The sequence below is a fragment of the Panulirus ornatus genome, chromosome 39 (assembly GCF_036320965.1).
Source record: "Panulirus ornatus isolate Po-2019 chromosome 39, ASM3632096v1, whole genome shotgun sequence".
Taxonomy (NCBI): Eukaryota; Metazoa; Arthropoda; class Malacostraca; order Decapoda; family Palinuridae; genus Panulirus; species Panulirus ornatus.
In genome coordinates, this window is record NC_092262.1 from 3,580,087 (window position 1) to 3,585,086 (window position 5,000).

The 5,000-nt window shown below is 41.3% G+C and overlaps 1 protein-coding gene and 1 pseudogene across 1 annotated transcript in view; both read left to right on the plus strand.

The window, feature by feature from the left end:
- Positions 1-5,000, plus strand: part of LOC139761034 (uncharacterized) — a 35,125-nt gene that overhangs the window by 9,497 nt on the left and 20,628 nt on the right. The gene's annotated exons all lie outside the window — the stretch shown is intronic.
- LOC139761206 (uncharacterized) overlaps positions 1-5,000 on the plus strand; it is a 15,976-nt pseudogene that overhangs the window by 8,890 nt on the left and 2,086 nt on the right.

The window sequence follows — 5,000 nt, forward strand, 5'->3', positions numbered from 1 at the left end:
CACGAGTTATACTAACACCATTTCACATTCAAATACACTTTCAGTTATTGTGTGTGTGTGTGTGTGTGTGTGTGTGTGTGTGTGTGTGTGTGTGTGTACGTATGTATAGTGGTAATTGGTGTATACACGTTTGTATCTGGAGGACTGTATGTCTCTCGTTTATGTATGTGTAGCTGTATCATCCAGTAAAGTTCGGTATAAAATCAATAAAGGAAAACTCCAGACTTCAGAATCTGAGACGTTTGGTAAACTTTGACTCTTTAGAAAAATCAGATGAATCGTTGATCCAGACATTCAAAGTTTTTCAATACCACTAAAAACGGCAGAGGAACCAGCAAGTATCATGTACCCTGCGGAAGGCCCCGTGTGAATTTATAAGTCTACTAAAACCATTAAGGTGATATTGCATATCATATAACACACGACTAACACTCCTTACAACTTAATTTGACACTGGGGCATTATAATCATACATAACGTGCCCTAATGAGGGGAAATATGCTAATGCAAGTCGAAGAATCATTGTTTTTTGATACGTTTTGCATCTCTGAGCAAAGTGCCATTTCTCAGGACGATCTAATTCCATCAGCTGAAGGACGCATGACTGAATGACTCCATACATGATACATGCATCACGTATGAGTCGACAGGAACTGGACGTATACAAATCTTAGGAGTGATGAATGAATGCATGGATAATACACGAGACGGAGAGAGTGCATATGTATGACGGGGAAGAGATTACGCATACATGGGAAGTACGTTACTGGATTACCATATCGTTTCAAAGGAATTTTCAATATCTTATCACAAGATGAAGAAAATGCTTAAACCCAGAAGTGGTTCCATTCTACTAGCGTACATGACGTAATCATGGGTACATTTCGTCCTGTATTTTGTACCTCAGTTTATCACATGATTACAGGGTGGGCTCCTTTTTGTAAATGGATTCCCTGCTTACTAATTTACCTTTGTAAAGTAAATGTTTACATTACGGTTTTTCACTCCCATAATCTCTTTGAAATGGCCCCTTACAATATTCTTTACATTCATATATTTACATTTCAATTACTTTTCTTAATTACTTTTATGTACCTTCTTTTGGCGTATCCATATCATCCAAATATATGAAGGAAATGTAACATAAAGTCATTCTCTGTTCATACATCAATTCAGTTCAAAACTATCTTCCTTCTTTATCTTCCTTCGATCTTTTATCTTCTTTCTATCTATATTCTATCTTCCTTCTATCTTTCATTCATCTTTTCTTTATCAGTCCCAATATACTCTAACCTCTCTCTACGTTGACGGGTTATTTAGCCTTCAGAACTACGAACGTCAGCTTATATACACACTCTCCCACTATACACATCTGGTCCTTTGTCTCCTTTTTACATACAAGTTCACAACTGACACCATTGCGTCTATGGTCCTTGTGTTTTCCTAGTTGCATCGCGCACTCCCAGGGAAGGAGCTGTGTATGCATGTCTCAGGGATTCGTCGCTATATCACTCACTCCCAGGGAACGAGCTGTGTATACATGTCTCAGGGATTCGTCGCTGTATCACTCACTCCCAGGGAAGGAGCTGTGAATGCATGTCTCAGGGATTCGTCGCTATATCACTCACTCCCAGGGAAGGAGCTGTGCATGCAAGTCTCAGGGGAATCGTAGCGAAGGATGTAGCTATGAGAGAAGATCCTGTAATGGGAACAAGCAATCTAATAGGGCCAAAGTGGATAAGTGGATATTCACGACGAGTTAAGAAATAGGACCACTTAAGTTCCACTTCATGCCAGTGTTACCTGATGGTCAATAGTGCAGCGTGTGATACCTCTTGGGTATAAAAGTGGAAGACGACCTCATATTCTCAACGAACGCACGCACGAACGCACGCACGAACGCACGCACGAACGTTCCAAGAATTACCGTGAACACTTGAAAGTGGTTAGCTTCAATGAACCTGCTAAAGTAGACAAGTCTAAAATGTCTAACCTTCCGTAAGGAAAGATACAGAGACGTACCTACGAGGATATGGCCTTCCACACACACACACACACACACACACACACACACACACACACATGACCTATGCCAGTCATGGCACACCAGATTTGGGTAGTCATGAGGAAGAATCTCACGCCAGCTTAGAAACTGGCGAGTCTTTACATACGTAGGAACAACAAATCATTCTTGAATATCTTGTTTGAATTCGAGAACCACAGCTCCCACCTCCTCCTCCTCCACCTCCTTCTCCTCTTATCCTTCTCTCTTCCTCACTTCACTCCTAGCCCCTCCAACGAACCTCCTCCCAAAATATTCAAGTCCTACAAAATCCTTTCCTACAACCGACATTCAAAACTCGTCCCTCCAACACTGGAAATTATATGTCGTTGGCTTTGTCTTTAACCTCTTAGGCCTAAGAGTCTAACATTGCCTCAGCTTCTAACATCATTAGAGTCTAACAGTGCCTCACCTTCTAACATTTCTAAAAGGGTTTTTCTAGTAATATGTTGGGCAGGCAATCCTTCAACCTCATTCGTCTTCCTCATTCCTTGTTCTCCTCTCCTTCATAAACCCTTCCCTGACTCTCTCTCTCTCTTTGTCCCTTTAATATTAATAATCTTTATCTGTTCCTTTGTCACACCCTCTTCTACTTGATCTCTCTCTCTCTCTCTCTCTCTCTCTCTCTCTCTCTCTCTCTCTCTCTCTCTCTCTCTCTCTCTCTCTCTCTGATGTATCCATTTATCCTCTCTCTCTCTCTCTCTCTCTCTCTCTCTCTCTCTCTCTCTCTCTCTCTCACACACACACACACACACACACACACACACACACACACACACACACACACACACACACACACACAGAGGTTTGAGTGGGAGGGGTGTACCAGCTATGTGGGCGGCCTCCATCAGCTGTGTGGGCGGGCTAAGCCAACTGTGGGCGGCCTCCATCAGCTAGTGTGGGCGGAATGAAGTACTGGCCATGTCTACACACGCCCGCAGAGGCCAGTAATGAACTGAGCAAGTCAAACAAGCTTGTTAATGTATAAATTACCCCTCAAGGGGGACTGAGGGGGTTTGGGGGGGAGGGGAGGAAGTTGGATACTCAGCCTCATAAATGAGGTTCCCTCGTGTTCTGTGCTCTGAATACATGATATACATTTATTTATTTATTCATTTATTATACTTTGTCGCTGTCTCCCGCGTTAGCGAGGTAGCGCAAGGAAACAGACGAATGGTCCAACTCACCCACATACACATGTATATACATACACGTCCACACACGCACATATACATACCTATACATATCAATATATACATATATACACATACACAGACCTATACACATTTACACATGTACATAATTCATACTTGCTGCCCTCATTCTTTCCCGTCGCCACCTGCCACACATGAAATGAATATATATTAGGTGTGTGTGTGTGTGTGTGTGTGTGTGTGTGTGTGTGTGTGTGTGTGAATGAATTGAGCCATCAACACAGCACTTTTGATGAGATATCACTAAAAACAAAAATCAGTTTCAAAAGCACGGGGGAATTTCCGAGGCTTACATTATATACATCACACCCGAATGAAGACAGACATGAGTAAATTCCCCGAAGTTAAAATGTCCTGCAATTATAAATTAATATCTCCAGCTGCCGTTAACAGTCAAACGAGCTGTAATTATCTGGTTAACATGATAAGCAATTATGTTAAAATGCCTAGCAAGTATAAATCAAAATGCCCAGTAATTTTCAACCACACTGTCCTGCAATTATTGGCTAAAATGCCCTGTAATCATCAGTTTAGACGCCCTGTAATTATCAATTACCCCGCGATTACTCGTTAAAAGGTACTTCAATCATAAGTGACACAAAGAAAGGTAAGCAATGTTTTTTTAAGTGACATTATCATACCACTTTGAAAATCTTCATTTCCCTGGTTTGTTATGACGTATTCTCACACCACTGAAAAGTACTCGAGTCCTGACCTCAAACCCACTGAAAAAAGAAAAAAACATGTTGTGTATTCACAGCTCGAGAAGGGGTGAACGAACACCACAGGAGAATATGAAAGAAATGAAATCAAGGAGAGAAAGAAGCAAAGTGAAGGGATGATGGGAAAGGGTGTGAAGTCAGGATTAAAGAAAGAAAGAAGTGAAGTAAGGAATGATGGGAAAGTGTGTGAAGTCAGGGTTAGGGAAAGAAAGAAGCAGTGAAGTAAGGAATGAAGGGAAAGTGTGTGAAGTCAGGATAAAGGAAAGAAAGAAGCAGTGAAGGAAGGAATGATAGAAAAAGGTGTGGTCAGGAATGATAGAAAAGGGTGTGAAGTCAGGATTAAGGAGAGAAAGAAGCAGTGAAATAAGAAATGATAGAAAAGGTGTGAATCCAGGATTAAGGAGAAAAACCAGCAGTGAAATAAGACATGACAGGAAAGTGTGTGAAGCCAGAATTAAGGCGAGAGAGAAGCAGAGAAGGAAGGAATGATAGAAAAAAGTGTGAAGTCAGGAAACAAGGGCAGAGAAGGAAGGAATGATAGAAAAAAGGGTGTGAAGTCAGGAAACAAGGGCAGAGAAGGAAGGAATGATAGAAAAAAGGGTATGAAGTCTGGAAACAAGAGCAGAGAAGGAAGGAATGATAGAAAAAAGGGTGTGAAGTCAGGAAACAAGGAAGTGTTAGTAAGAACAGGACACTAAAAACTTCAGTCACCCTGCATGATATACACAATGTGTTGGCCCACTGTACTGCGTATGTCTGTTCTTAACTGCGTTAAACAGAGTTCATGTCCACTTATTCCACGTATTACTGTTACTTCTCTGTTGTGAAGAATTTTCCCTACAGTCTCTCCCAGTCGCCCAAGAGTGTGGGCCCAAAACTCAAAAATGATTTATCTCCACTCTTTGTCATTCTTGTTATAAACACTTTTGGTCTCCGAAGGCACCAAAATATTTTCGTTCTAATTTGCCTTTTGTCGTTAAAATTGCCTTTTCCTCACGAATT